The sequence below is a fragment of the Apium graveolens genome, chromosome 6 (genome assembly GCF_009905375.1).
Source record: "Apium graveolens cultivar Ventura chromosome 6, ASM990537v1, whole genome shotgun sequence".
Taxonomy (NCBI): domain Eukaryota; kingdom Viridiplantae; phylum Streptophyta; class Magnoliopsida; order Apiales; family Apiaceae; genus Apium; species Apium graveolens.
In genome coordinates, this window is record NC_133652.1 from 271,236,129 (window position 1) to 271,252,315 (window position 16,187).

Consider the following 16,187-nt stretch of genomic DNA (forward strand, 5'->3'; position numbering starts at 1 on the left):
AAATTATTTAATTTAGTTCACTCTTGTAGTGATGGTATTTGTTTTCATAAATGAGCAAGAATACCGTGATGATAGAATAAACTCATCATAAGCACTTGAGTTATCTGATCATGCCTTTATAAGTATTTATTCACTAAATCATCTTTAAGTCATAATTAACTTATTTTAAAATTTATAAAATGGACACTAAATATGTACATACGATGATTTCTTAATATATATATATATAGAGGGAGAATCATATGGTAACTCTTTTTAGAGTAACTGACTAACTAGTATGGAAATCATTAGATTAGATCTGATCTTATGGGTGTACTACATTTAACATGTCTTGTTCAGTATTTAATCAAAATAACTGTCATTATTTTTGTTTTCCCTTTGTCCAAATTCTTCTATTTTAAAAGTGGGTTGTTTAGTTATGTAAAGTTTTGATTATTATTATGTGTTCAATATATTTTTCTTGTTCTTTATTTTTGTTGGATACTTTTTCTTTAATCTTTTTAAGTTATTAGTATTATTTATATATCTACTCTTAAACTTGAATTTTTAAAATATGACCTTAAGTTAGATTTTACAAAACTTATTTTTACATATGTATGAAACATTTTTTTTATTATTGCAAATTTAAAAATTAAAACAATAAAAGGTAAGTTTTTAAATCTTTTTCAGTTTTTTTAGTTTTATATATTTTCAGACTTATAATTTATTTTTATTATGTAATAATTTTGTTATATATTTTTTCTTATTTTTAATAATTTTATATATGTACAATAATTTTTTGGCATCAGTTTTTTTTCTAGTTTCATTTTTGCTCTTCATAACTTTTGTTTATTTCATTATTGTGTGTTCAATAATTCTTTTGTGTTCTTAATCTCTTTTGTGTTCAATTTTAATTTTATAATTTAATTATTTTTTAGTGTACTATACTTTTTTTGAGTTTTGTAAAATTGCATCTTCACACATTTCTTTGTTTTTTGTTTTATTCCGTAACTATAATTTTTGTGTACTGTAATTTACTATTTTGTCGTGTTCTGTACTATAACTTTTTTGTACTGTAATTTTTGCTTGTTGTGTTATGTTCTGTAATTTTTTTCCCAATATTTTATTAATTTTTTCTATTTCTTATTTTTTTTACCTCAATATTTGTGTGTACCGTATTCTTTATTTCCCGCACTTATTTTTGCATCCTATAATTTTTTAGGAATATATACTTTTAGATACTTAGCAAAAAAAAATCAAAAGTACATAAAAACATATTACACAAAATTGTAAGACAAAAAAAACAGAGAACTACACCACAAAAATTTCAGAACGCACAAATATGATAAAATAACAGTACACAGAAAAGTATAGAATAAAAAAAATTAGAAAATACTAAATTCATACGGGATATAAAAATATTATAGTATACAAAATTTAAGAATTAAAAATTTTATGGTACACTAAAATTTATAGAACACAAAAAATATAGCGCAAGGTAAAAAAAAAGGAAACATAACAAAGTAATAAAATAGTGAATACAAAAATTTACAGAATATTGACAAAAAAAATACAAAATACAAAAAGGGAGTACACACAAAAGTTACAGTATAACAAAAATGATAGTACAAAAGAATAATAAAGTGGCTAATGAAAAGAAATTATAAAATACAAAGGATAAAAAATTACTTTGCTGTTAAATAAAACTTCCTCAGGGTGTTTTGGGTATGTTCTTGTACACCTACTTATCAAAATATTATCAAATCTTAATCGTATTAGTTACTCGACCGTCTTAGTTACTTGACATTACGGGTTACCCATAGAATCTCCCTATATATATAATCACATGATCAAATGAAAACTAAAATTAAAATAAAAACTAGAAACTAATCTAAGCCATTAGATCAATCTAATCTAATGGTCCGTTAAAGCATCACACACAACTAATCTGCACCCTCCCACACATAATCTCAGCTTTTTCCCTTCATTTTTAATTTGATTTTTCCCGTCAAACGGTAAGTTTTTTTTAATTCTGACTTCTGCATTTTTCTCCATCTCTCAACGATCAATTTGCATACCATATATGATATATTTCGAAGTAATTTTTGTTATTCCCAATCAATGCAACAAGAATTACAAAAGGGGGAGTTGAATGTAATTCTGGCTCTTTTTTCTGATTTTAAGAATGTTCTTACTTAATATATAACTGTGTTTGATTTTGCAAGAAGTGTGGAATGAAAGTAGAATGGAAATCAAAACACAAAGTTTTAAAATTTTTTGGTGGATTTGAACTTATCCACTATATATATATATATATATATAAAGATGAGAACTCTGTGATGCTTGAATAACACACAGCTGCTTACAAGTGAACTTACAGAATTATCGAGAGATGTTTAACAGATACAGCTTTATCTATCTCTTTGAAAATAATGCTTACATGGTTATTTGTTCTACTTGCTACACTTGGTTTATATACTACCAAGTTACATGATAAAAAGACAAACAAGTAAAACAAAGATTGTTTCTAGTCTAATTTCATGCTTCTTCATTACTCTATCCAGCATCTTTGAATATCTTCATAATTGCATGGAAATGGTAATGCTTCTTTGTTATCTAAACCCTGCAATTAGGCTGCCACATTCCATTTGCAAATATCTGATTCATGTGACTGTGTTGTCACTGTCAACTGCCTTTTTTTGAATTATGATCATCCACCGGGACTATGTTGGTCATCCGTCGGGAGCCTTTGTAGATAATCCGTCGGGAGTCTTTCTGTCACTTGACTCTATTTCACTTATACAGAATTACAAGACATCTTATATTTATAATTAGCCAACCTATTCTACATATCAATCTAGTAGTCAACATGACTTAAAGAATCCTACAGCAATCACTCAACTAAAATATTGTTGTTTGCAGAAATGTGCTACAAGACTTATTGTTACATAAGCTACACTCTCGATGGATGTTCAATGGTCATCCGTCGGGACTATAAAATTCATCCGTCGGGACTATTGAAGAACATCCGTCGAGAGTTACAAAACACTTAGTTAAATCTACTAAGGTATTTTGTTCAATTTATCATCAAGTTCATAACATATTCCTAACAACCTCCCCCCAATTTATATCTACCGGAATTGTAGCCATAAATTAAGAGAAACTTAATGATAACAAAACACCCTAAATGTACAGATTGAATTATGGTAGATAAAACTAGTAAGTGCTACAGTTTATTTGAAAAATTGAATAAAATAAAGTGGACATAGAGTTCTCACAATCATTTTCAAGGTGTTCCTCTAGTCTGAGCAGATGTTTTCTATTTCCTTGATTGTCTTGATTTCTTCCCAAGCTTCCAGTTGTTTTCTTCTATTTGATTTTGGAGTTGTCTGTGAAATTCAAATTCTTCAGCATTTGATAGATCCAGCTTTTCTTGCATTTTCAATAGAGTCTCATTGATTGAGATGCTCAATTGGTCATCCAGTCTGAAGAATCTCCTAACACCTTTATCATCCATGAATTCCATCAGCCAGTAAGGCCTCAAGTGCACTGTATTTCCTGTGAAAGGAATTGATAGAGTCCTTGAGAGTGCATTTGAGGCTTTTCTGCTCCTTGGTTCTTCTATCTTCTTTAGAACCAATTTCTTGGCAGTCACATTGAATCCAAAATTTTTCTTGAAAGATGAGAAAATCTTTATCAAAATAGTACAACTTTCTTGAAGAATCTTGTGAAGGGGCCATATGATCTCTTTCCCACCCTTGTATTTGAACATCAGTCTTTCAGGGAGATTTCTGTGAGCATCAATTCCTCTTACTTCTTCTAGTTCATCCATGTAGAGATTTATATCTGAAAATTTCTTGATATCACAAATATATAGAAGATCTCCCTTGTTGGCAGTTGGTTGAGTTCTGGTTAAGGTTTTGGTTTTGAGTTTCACATGCTTGACCTTCTTGATTAATCTTATCTTTGTCTTCTTTAACTTATTGAAGATTGGTAAATTAAGCTTAGGAAGAGGCAAACTGTCCCAGTCTACTAGCTCATCCTTGAAAACTATTGGGTCACCATGAAAATTCCTTGTAGGATCCACCTTAGATTCCTCTTGCACCACTGAGGGCTTGGATGTTTGAGTTGGAGATGTAGACTGGTTGGGAATATAATCTTCCATCTTATCATCATTGAAGTCCAGTCTTATTTTGGAAAGGATTTTGTATCTGAACTTCCTTTTCTATTGAGGTTCCTTGTGTATTTTCTGATCCTGAGCTTCAGCTATCACAGGTTGCTTCTCAGAAATCTCAGTTACAGTTTTCACAGCTTGGAGCTTGGCTACTATAACAACTTGCTTTTTCTTCTGTTTGAGCTTCTTAGCATCTAAAGCAGCTTGCTTCTTTTCTTGTTTAATCCTCTCATTTTCTTCCTTCTTAGCTTCTGCAAACTGAGGGTGTCCAGCCACCACACAGATTTCTTTCCCATTCATGTAGATTTTAGCAATTCTTCTCTTTAGCACTGAGTCAGTTGGATCTTTGAAGAATGCAATGGACCTTGCCAACAGCTTCTTTTCATCTGGTCTTGGAGTCTCAAACATAAGATCCAAGGGATTTTTGTCAGATGACTTTGGATAACTTCTTTTGGGCTTCAAAACCAAGTTGGCTTTTGGAGACTTTATCCATGAAGGCTGGCCCTTTTCCAAATTACCCAAACTCATTTCATTCACAGAAATTTGTCTCAATTGAGAGAAGTGAGAAAAGACCTTGTCTTTCTTCTCAATTGGACCAAACTTCTTTTGGATTTCTTCATCAATTTGCTTCCATTTATCATCCAGCTCTTTCTCAACTGCTTCTATATCAATCTTTCTCAGTTTGTCATTTGATTTCAGCTTTGCTGCTGCTAGATTGATTAGATCAATGCTATCCATAGCTGGTGGCTTAGTGAAAGCAATTGCTGGCATAATCACTTTACTGGCTTGAATATTGAGCACTTTCTCCCCCTTACTTGTTGACTCCCCTTGACTAACTGAGATGATTGAGTCTTTGTCCCCCTTTTTGTTAGCATCAAGTTGAGTAGAGGTAGAGAGTTGTGCAGCCACCAATTGTTGAAGCAAACTGGTTTAAGCTTCCTGATTTGCTAGTATCTTGGCCACTGACTTTTCCACATTTGACAGTCTAGAGTACATGGCCTTAACTTTTCTATTCAAATCAGCTTCTTTCCTTAGCTTTTGAGATATTTCAGTCATAGTGGTTCCTGGAAGTCTAGCATCCAACCTTGCTACAAAATCTTGTTTGACTTCAGAAATTTCTTGCTTGATTGCATCCATATTTTGACTTTGTTGGAGAGATTGAATCTTATGCAGCTGTAGAGATTCCAGGTGTGCTTTGAGTAACCTTTTGGTGTTGGCATTTGTGGATGCCTGAATAGTTGTTTGGGTGTCATGATTAAGCTTGAATAACGTGGATTGGAGATGTGAATATGAGCTATCTTTACTTAGCATCTATGAAGGAATGTCTGCATCTCCCCCTATGCTCATGCTATCATCCTCATCATCCTCACCATCATCCCCAAATGAGTCTTCAGCTAATTCAAAGTCACTACCAGCTGTGGAAGGCATAACAGTTATGACATCCTTTGCCCTTTGCATTGAAGCAGTAGTATGCACCAGGTTCAACATCCTCTTAGCATCCTCATTGCCCTGTCCAGCTAGAGTTTGATAAGCTGAAATAGGATGAGTAAATGTCTCAGCGTCCAAGGAGATGGATTTTATGATAGCTTGATATTCTTGCTGAAATAGTCTCTCTTTTTCTGCATCACTGACATCCATTGACTCACTAGTAATGGTTTACATCCTTATATCTCCTGTACCTGCATTTCTCTCATTTTATCTATTTTCTTGCATCAAGGTCTCCCCTTGTTTCACCACCCTCACACCCTCACCTTCACCTACTAAGGTGGAACTCCCCTCACTCACTTTTGCCAGGCTGGAAGAAATAGCTTGCATAATTTCTCTCTTTTTGCCTGAGAGCAACTCAGCCTCTCACTCTGTTCACTCCCTTCCCTCAATCCTAAGAGTGATTGTACAACCACTAGCTTTTCTACACTTGTAACACTAGTTGAAATTTAGCTTGTGTAGTGAGTACCGACGGATAAGGAACATCCATCAGAGTAGTAGTTAGGATAGACGACGGATGACTGCTGTTAGGCACATCCGTCGGGATACAATCACTAGCCGATGAATGAACAATATCCACTGGAATAGAGGAAATGATAGAGTTTGGAGTGGAAACTATTGTGGACTCTGTGCAGATTGATGATAATTTAGGCACAGAAAGCTCAACAGTTCCTGAAAAAATTGGCAAGTGAGCCAACAAATCATCTAAAAGATGATGCTCACTTGCACTGAATTTTGGCTTCTCCAATAGAGTTAAAGAAGAAGAATCAGGAAGTGATGTGTGAATCATGTCCACATCCAGAGAATTGGTGGGAGAGTTTTGTGTGTTTGGTGCTTCTATTGTTAAAGATTTTGGCTGTGACTCCATATTTATTGGAGCCACATCAAACTGAATTTGAGAAGGTAGGTGCAGTGACTGAGTCTTTAGCTGCAGTTTGCACTGTGTGTGTTAGGTCACACAACACTTTAGAAGGGGGTTGAATACATTGTTTTCACAATCAAATCGATTTAACACAAGTATATAACAAAGATCAAGTATATTGAATAAATTCTGTTACAATAAGAACTGTTGTTCTCTCTCAGTGATGAACAAATATCACTAAGAGCTGCTAGGTTACAATGTATAATCTTCTCGATAATGATAACACATATAGTGTAAGCCCTAAGTCTGTGTTTATATAGTACACAGTTACAAGATAACTTCTAACTACTGATATGGAATATAATTCTGTCTCCTAAAATATATCAATCAGATATCTTCTACAAGTCTTTTAGTCTTCTAACTCTTTCCATGCATATCTTCTTTTGTTTTAGTCTCGATCTTCTACTGTAAATCAGCTTCCTTCCTTATATGAAAGTCTTCCCGCACTTAAGTTTTGATATGACCTTAAGTTCTGATATTAAGTTTTGACTTCCAGTAAGTCCTGATTTCAGTAAGTCCTGATATGTCCTGTTTGTTAAGATCTGACAACTAAACATGAATCATATTAGACATGACATCTCAAATATATCTAACAATCTCCCTCAACTTGTAAATTATGCAAAATATACAAGTTAATAGATTTGATGATGTCAAAAATATTTAAGTACAAATGCAATAAGAGTTTAACTAGATAACTAACTACAACTTACAGTCCGTGTAGCTTTTACCAATCTCACTGAGTCAATCTGAATCCATAATGATTCTTGACAAAGCTTGATATCAGCTTTTCTTCTTTAATCCTCAGGACTTGAGACATTGTAGTCTTGACTTGTTTCATCTCTTCATTATGACTTCCAATCTGGTAGATTGCAGTCCTTAAAGCAGAGATATGGTTTCTTTCTAAACCATCATTCTGTCTTATTACCCTAGGATGAGAAGAATCTTCATTGAAGCACAAACATTTCTCATTCAGTAACACTTCAAGCTTAGCAAAATCTTTCTTCATTGGAGTTTCACTTCCATCATTTTCAATAATATTAGGAACGAATTCTGTAATCCTTGAACCAGAAATTCTTGCTTTATCTCTGATGGTCTTTAATATGAAGTTTGACCATCTCCTGGTAATATCAGACTTTACCTCTAAAAGGTAATGAAATAATTGAAGTTCTTTCAATGATTTGTTTAGTACATCTGATTCTGACATCTGATATGTCCTTCCATCTTCAAGAAATAGAATCATATTTTCCTTGACATTGTGCTTGTTATGAACATCCAGTACCACTTGAACAGAGATAACCTTATCAAGGTGTTTCTGTGTAACAACTTCAAGAGGTCTGTCAATTAATAGAAATGGATCTCTAGTAGCAACTTCGACTCCTGTTTTGATCTTAGCTTCATCAGAACCTAGTCCAACCCTGTCTCTTGGTTCTCTAGCATTTAAACCAATAGTCATGAAAGTAGACAGTAATTGGCTTTTCTTTGGATCTGATGGTTTGACATTTTTCCACAGAAGTTTCTTTTTATTAGCTACTTCCATCTTGTCTAAATCAACTTGAGTACTGTCAGATGTTGACTTGATGACTTTATCAGAACTTGCTGTTTCAGTTATAGCTTGCTGTTCTTCACTCTGAACAACTTGAGCTTTGTCAGAGGTTGTCTTTGATTCTTCAGAAACCTTCCTTCTTTTCAGAGTTTGAACATCTTTATCTTCAGCAAGATTATCATCAGTAACTTGAACCATTTTGCACACAGGTTTTATGTAGCACCCCCAAATCCGGGGTCGGGGATCCGGGTTGTCACGAGTTCCATTTCCCTTAATAACACCCAATCTTAATAAACAACCAACTACTGCGTACTGTGACCCCACAATAAACACACACACCACAAGTTATAGTCTCAGAGATGAACACCCAAAAATAACACAAGTCATTTTATTCCAAAATTATAAGCCATTACACCTCAAAAGGGTTTCTGAATAAATTTACATTTTCTTTGCCATTATTACAATTCATAAATATACATAAGTCTGGTACATCAAAAGTTGAAATCCTAGCCTATTGGTAGTTCCTACCTCAGCTACAACGACATCAACGCCTATAGGAAACTGCGGAACGTTTCTTATCCGCTCGCGAAGTGGGAGCTTAAGCCTGTTCATCTTGTCTATCTGATGTTGTGTGATGAAAGAAGAAATCAAGGGTGAGCAACAAGCCCACCGAAATAATATGTATAATAATTTACAATATATGAGCATTCTCATAGTACTCATGAAAGTCTTGGTCAAGAAGAAATGAACCAAGTTTGTTATTTTAATGCGACGAAGTCGCAAAATATTTAGTATATATATACATATATACTTCTCAAATCTTTGAAATCCTCTGGCATGTATAATATACACAGAGTTCCAGTTTATAACTGTATAAAATATCGTTGCAAGGTGATCTCATATATCTAACCTTGTCTCAACGTTTTTCTGAAAATCTTTGTCATGCATAAGATAATCATTTACTAGATATAAGTTGAAAAGATGAAGTTACAAGATACTCCAATATACTTATATCTTTTCCGAATACTACTTGAACTACCACCGTTCAAGTTATAATTAGTTTCAAAAGTTCATCACACAGACGAGACTACAAGATAAGACTTGAATAGATTCAATCTTTGAAATATCATTGAATGAAATGAAGTTACGAGATACTTCATTAAGTCCCGATATATATATATATATATATATATCCATATATATCTCTCATACATTTCCTGAAAACCTCTGTCATGTAAAGTATGAACAGAGTTGCAATATCCAATGGATTTGGAAAGAAAAGAATTTTGGCATAAACCCGATATCTTGCTGATCAGGCAAAGATACCAATAAGTAACCTTTTCTACTGTAGATGGATGAATTCCTCGCCGCTCATCACCCTGGCCGCATTAGGACCTCGCGCTAGACCGTTACCCGGCCACTCACGCGTGGATGGACTATCACCCAGCCTCTTACACCTTCATAGACCGTACCCCGGCCTGTCGCTTATGCCGACTCAATTAGATGGACTTACTTCCCGGACGTTGGGCAAGTAATCAAATTGTTTTCTCAAAACAGCAACCTCGTTGCGAATATAAAATACACCACAAAGCCGGATCCCTAAGATTTTTGAGCGAATATTCAAGTCTCCTTCGAAAGGAAGATCTTAAATCTGAAAATGAGTTTTGGGATCCGCTCTAACTTTTAAAATCATTTTGAAGACTCGAAACATTTTAAGAATGTTTGGAGTAATGCTGATTTAATGAAATAAATCAGTCCCGATATATTAGAAAATATCTGAATATTATTATTTAAATAATATTCCCATAAGGATAATCCTTATAAAAATAATTGAAGTAAAAGTCTTAAAACTTATACTTGAAATGAATAATTAATAACCAAAGATATACTTATACGAAAGTACGATCTTTATTTGAATAATCGAAAATAAGTTTGATTATCGAAACATTATTCTTTAATAAAATAAAGAATATTATTTAATAATTAAGCGGAGTCATAAGTCCTCAAATGAATATTCAAAATAATATTCATTAAATAAAATAAACGGAGTCTTAAGTCCTCGAATGAATATTCAAAATAATATTCATTAAATAAAGTAAGCGGAGTCATAAGTCCTCGAATGAATATTCAGAATAATTTTCATTAAATAAAATAAAGTTATCGAATAAACCTTATTCGATTAATAGTTTTGAAAACTATATCAATATATATATATATATTATACTCGGGAACATCGACTCCCGGTTTAGAAAAATATTCACCTTTGGGTCCCCTATACTAAGGGTATACGCAACTACTGCTTATCTCTAGCATAGGTATTACGCAACTTATAAGCAATTGAATCAACAATTAGATATCAAGATTACGAAACAGACATGCATATATACCATATCACATGCTCCAATATATCGCAAGATTTGCTAATAACAATCATGCACTTATCACAAGATAATGCATATACATATATACATCACAACAACAGTATAATGGGTAGAAAACTTGCCTGAGTGCTCCGGGGTAGACTTAAGCTTAGAGTGGGTCCGGTAACCTATGAACAACAACATAAGCCGGAATTAAACCACAGTCGCTTAAGAAACTAGACTTTAACCAATTGAACCCTAACGTTTGCTTATGGTCATTTCTACGCTTAACAAATCACATAAGTCGTTCGAGTACCCTCGGCTCCGCCATTTTTAATAAATTAACCGTTACGAATTTTAAGGCGACGCTTTCGCGAATACCCTACCAACTGCCTAGTACACTTTACATAATTATCACATACTCCAATTAGTCATTTAAGGGCCTTAACCAATGTTTCAAAGTAAGGCGAGGGGTAATGGTTCGTTCGCGAAACACCGTTACTTAAAACGGTCGTTTCTCCTAAACCGTACATCGAATTCAAGCGAACCACATATCAAAACGAAGCTTACGACATAATCTAACTAAATATGGAAAAGTCACAGATTCAATAGTTAGCTCTCTGTCCCGAACACTAAGAACAAGCAGTTGTATGAAATTGGGCATTACGACGGCTATGTTTAAGCGATTACCAAGTTTTAAACCACTCCAAACAACCACCATTCAACTCACAACCAACAATACAACCAACCCTCATCCAAACTTTACTACATCAGTCCCCAAACCTCAAGATTTTCCAATTTATACAACCAATCAAAGACCCAATATTCAAAACCAATACAAATCCACCAAAACTACTTATAATCAAAGATCAAGCCTTAATACTAACAATGCTTCAATAAAACTTAATGGAATCATAAAATCAAAGCTAGGGTTTGAAGTTGATACCTTCCTTGGAGAGTGGAGAATCAAGTAATTAGCTTGGAATCACCCTTAAAAGTCCTTATCCAAGCTTAATCTAAACAAAAACTCAAGAACAAAAATTTAAGTTCTTGAAAAACACTATTCACCTTCTTCTTCCATGATTTTTAGGAAGAGATTGTGAATGAATTTAAAGCTCAAACTTATAGGATAGCTATATCTATGCATAAGGAGTCTTAGATAATTACCTCACTAATTAACAAGGCTTGGATCTTGGATTTTGGATTTTTCCTCTTTGAAAAAGAAGAAAATCCGAGAGCTTTCTTGAAGAATGAAGTCAACTTTGTGTTTTTTTGGTGAAATGAATTGTTTTGGCTTGGTTGATGTTGTTTTGTTTTGATTTATTACTTTTAACCATGGTAACTTTTGCATGGCCAAGAATCAACCAACAACACACTTCCTTTTTGTCATGCTTATGTCACCTTGTTATGTCATCCTCCCACACTTATCCTCTTCTTATTGGTTTGATGACATCATCCTCACTAACCTCTTTGATTAGCTTCTAATTACTTGGCTAATGACCGCTGATCTGTTATACGGTTCGCTTAACTTTCGTTTTCGTTTATCGTTTGAGGGATCATACCCGGGATCTTATTACTTGGGTTTCCTTAACCTCTCTCAATACATTATATTCCTTTTATGATCCTCTCTTATAATCCTTGAATTTAAATCCTTTTTATCCTGTTACCTTATACTCAATTCTTTCGGTATCGGGTGGATTTCCGGGAAAAATCAAAGTGTTCGAATTTGGATTCTGACGATCTTTACATACACTTATATCCCATATAAAGTACTAATAAGATCTCAGAATAACAATAGAAGAACCCCTACATAGTGTGGCATGAAAAGTTTTCTTATTCAGCATAATCAGCAAAATCACTATTCATAAGGGTTTCAAAAAAATTCCAAAAATTGGGGTTATTACAGTCTCCCCTCCTTAAAAGGATTCCGTCCCGGAATCAGATAGAAAATAAATAGGGATACTCTCTTAGCATTGCACTTTCTAACTCTCAAGTCAATTTTCCCATATTGTGGTTCTACCATCAAACTCTGACTAGTTTGATAACCCTTCTCCTAAGCACTCGTTCCTTTTTAATCTATACCCTTCCTGGTTGCTCCATATAGGTTACGTCTGGTTGCATGTCTATGCGCTCATATGCCCCTATTTGTCTGGCATCCGAATTACACTTCCTTAACATTGATACGTGGAACACGTTATGAACTTGCTAAATGTTCGGGGGTAGGGCTAGCTCATATGCTAACTTCCCAATACATCTTAATACCTCAAAGGGTCCAAAAATTTTGTGGGCTTAGCTTTCCTTTCTTTCTGGACCTCATCCATCCTTTCCAAGGGGATACCTATAATCATCACTAGGTCCCCTACTTCCTACTCTTTGTCCTTTTGTGTCAAATCAACATACTTCTTATGTCCATCTTGGGCTACTACCAGCCGTCCTCTGATTAGATTTATTATATCCTTGGTCCTTTGGACTACTGCGGGTCCGAGCATCTTGCGCTCTACAATTTCATCCTAACATAAGGGAGATCGACATTGTCTTCCCTCAAGGATCTCATAAGGCGACATCTCAATACTGACCTATCATATATCGTTGTAAGAAAACTCAATCCGTGTTAAGTGATCGTTCCAAATTCTTTCAAGTTTATTGCACAGACCCTCATCATAACTTCTAGCGTTATAGCTTTTGCTTCTCAATACCCATTCTTTTCCAGTTCGTAGTCATTACTATCTTCCGTACAGGATACTATTCTAGATATACCTTTACTCGCTAGAGTTTTATAACCTCTTAATAATCGCGTCAACCTTAGTATCACGGACGCGTTAGAATCGGAATACCACCTTACTTGGTACCACTTCATCTCTAGCTGCCTCCATCTTCGAAAGCTTGGTCCTTCGTATAGAAGTAAAAGAATTTATTGAGAGATCACTATGATCATGAACACTTGTTCTATTGCATAGTTAGTACAGAAGGTGGCCAGCCTTTAGTACTTGACAAGCAATTAAACAACATATGGTATCCTACTAGGCTTCTATCACACAGATAGATAATCATTCGACAATACCTCCCCTTCTGGAAGGGTTGTTCTTCTCAGCTTACATGAAATGAAAAGGAGAGAAAATAACGAATTGAAGAGAATTGTATATATATAAAAAAAAATATACTGCCACAAAATATCTGGCTCGGAGTCTACCTCTGAACTATAGAGGTTTATCATAGGAGAACAAAACATATATGTATATAAATCAACATCAAGTATAATAACATCGCATTTCACATGCCTAAATATTTTTGCTATTCTGTCCATCATTCTATGGACCCATGCTCTTGCTCGAACTTATACACAATCACCTTTGAAACTCCCTCGACATCGAAAATCGAATCTGGGATTTCATTCTAGACATCATCGTTATTAGAATTCTATGCTTGCATCGCAACCTTCCTCGTATAGTAATACGACTCTCTATTCATAAGAAGGAATAAGTATTCAATAGGTAGATAATCTACTTAATTAGTCTATTCAATGATAACTTATACACCACCACGACCCGATTAGTGGTACTCAATCTCAACATCCATTCCAATACAACTCTCACGGTTGTAAGTAATCGGCTCATTACTCGCAGAATCATTCCTGCATTACTATGGTCCACCGTTGACCTACTGTAGTCATTCGTTTTCCATGAAGTCTTAATAGCTAACTAAACAGAGTCCATATATATCGTATCGAAACCTTCTAAGTAGGTAACATATCACCGTTTGTGATCCATGAAGGACATCTCCTGACCTTGATGTACATATGACATGAAGCAGATAAAATTGCAGAAGAGTTTCAATGAAAGCAACGATAGCAGGTTAATACCATTCTTAATCATATGCCTTCGATAGAAGACTTAACTCAAAGGTTCGTTTAGTCCTTTTGAAACATGGTCCTGACACGGCTTTAACCCTCATTACTATATTCCTCTGGCACGAGCGCCTATGATTGCTCTCTTACACTTAGAGTGTCGGCCATGTTATTCCCAGTGGACTAACAATGAGATTTACAGAAGGGGGGTTGAATGTAAATCTCAAAACTTTTTCAAGTTTTGAGTAGTTTCTAAGGCTAAGTGTTTTAGTGAGCAAATGTGTGTGAATGGCTTGAAGCTAATACAGACAAATATATATTCAAACACAAATGTAGAGAACACAAGGAACTTAAAAACTTTTCTGGTGGATTTGTTGTTCCACCAGAGATGTGTTATTTCAGAAAATCTGTGATTCAAAGAATTAAATCACAGCTGCTTCCTAGTACAAACTAGATGATTTTCTCTCTGAATTTTTCTAAACAGCTCTGGAAAATTCACATCTAATTACTAGCTGCTACTTGGTTTATATATCACCAAGTTTACAAGTGAAGACAAAACTGTAAAATACAATTAAAAAGATTCTTCACATGTTTCTTCTTCATTTCTCTATCCAATGCAATTTAGGCTTAGCTGTTAATCTTTGAATACTTCCTTGTTTGCACCAGAATGGAAATGCTGCATTTTCTTGATTCCTCCTAGAGGCTTCCACATTCCAGTTTGTCTCTGTCAACCCATGTGCCTCTGTCAGCTTATGAATTGTCACTATCAACTGCTAATGAACTAAGCATCCGTTGAAGCTTTCATCCGTTGATGTCTTATCCGTTGAGGCTTTATCCGTTGAAGCTTTATCCGTTGATGCATTATCAGTTGAAGTCTTTATCCGTTGAAGCACTTATCCGTTGATGGTTATTATCCGTTGAAGCTTTAGAGACATCCGTTGAAGCTTTGTTTCTTATCCGTTGAAGGTCTTCAATATCAGTTGATATTTCTTTACTTATACAAAATTACAAGGCATGAAATATTTATAATTAGCCCTCCTATTTGCATATCCACTAGTAGTCAACATGACTGATAATTTTCTACAACATCTAAGAATTACAACTTGAATCCAGAGAATGAAATGTGCTACAATACTAAACTTATTGCCAAGTAAAGCTACTCCTTCAACGGATAGCCAAGATGGTCTTATCCGTTGAGGCTACAAACACTAGATTTCTACTTAAGTGTTTTGTATAACTTATCATCAAACTAATACACATATTCCTAACAATCTCCCCCTATTTATGTCTACTAGAACTGTAGGCATAAATTTGGGTTAAGCTTGATGATAACAAAACATTTGACAAATATATTAACTGTAATAAAGCAGAAATTCAAAAGTGCTGCAAAAATGTGTATGCTGAGATGGAATTGAAGAATTACATTGTTTCCAAGGGTGCTCCTTTAGCCCGAGCAGATTAATTTCTTTTCCTTTGATCCCTTGTTTTCTTTCCTAGCCTCATGTCATTCTCCTCTATTTGAAGTTGAAGTTGTCTATATAACTCAGCTTCATCTTCTTCATTGATGTCCAACTTAGATTGCATATTCTTGAGAGTTTCATTACTGGCAATCTTGAGCTGATCTTTAAGTCTGAAAAATCTTTTGACTCCTTTGTTGTCTCTGAACTTCATCAACCAATGAGGTGATTTGTGAACTGTAATTCCTCTTTCTTGAATGAGTAATGTTCTATGCAAGGCATTGGGCTCCCACCAAGTTTTCCTTATGTTGGCAATCTTGTTGAGAATCTCAGTCTTGGCAGTCCTGGTAAAGCAAGAATCCCTTTGTATGGCTGAGTAGACTCTAACCAAGGTAGAGTAGCCTTCATTCAGAATCCTGTAGA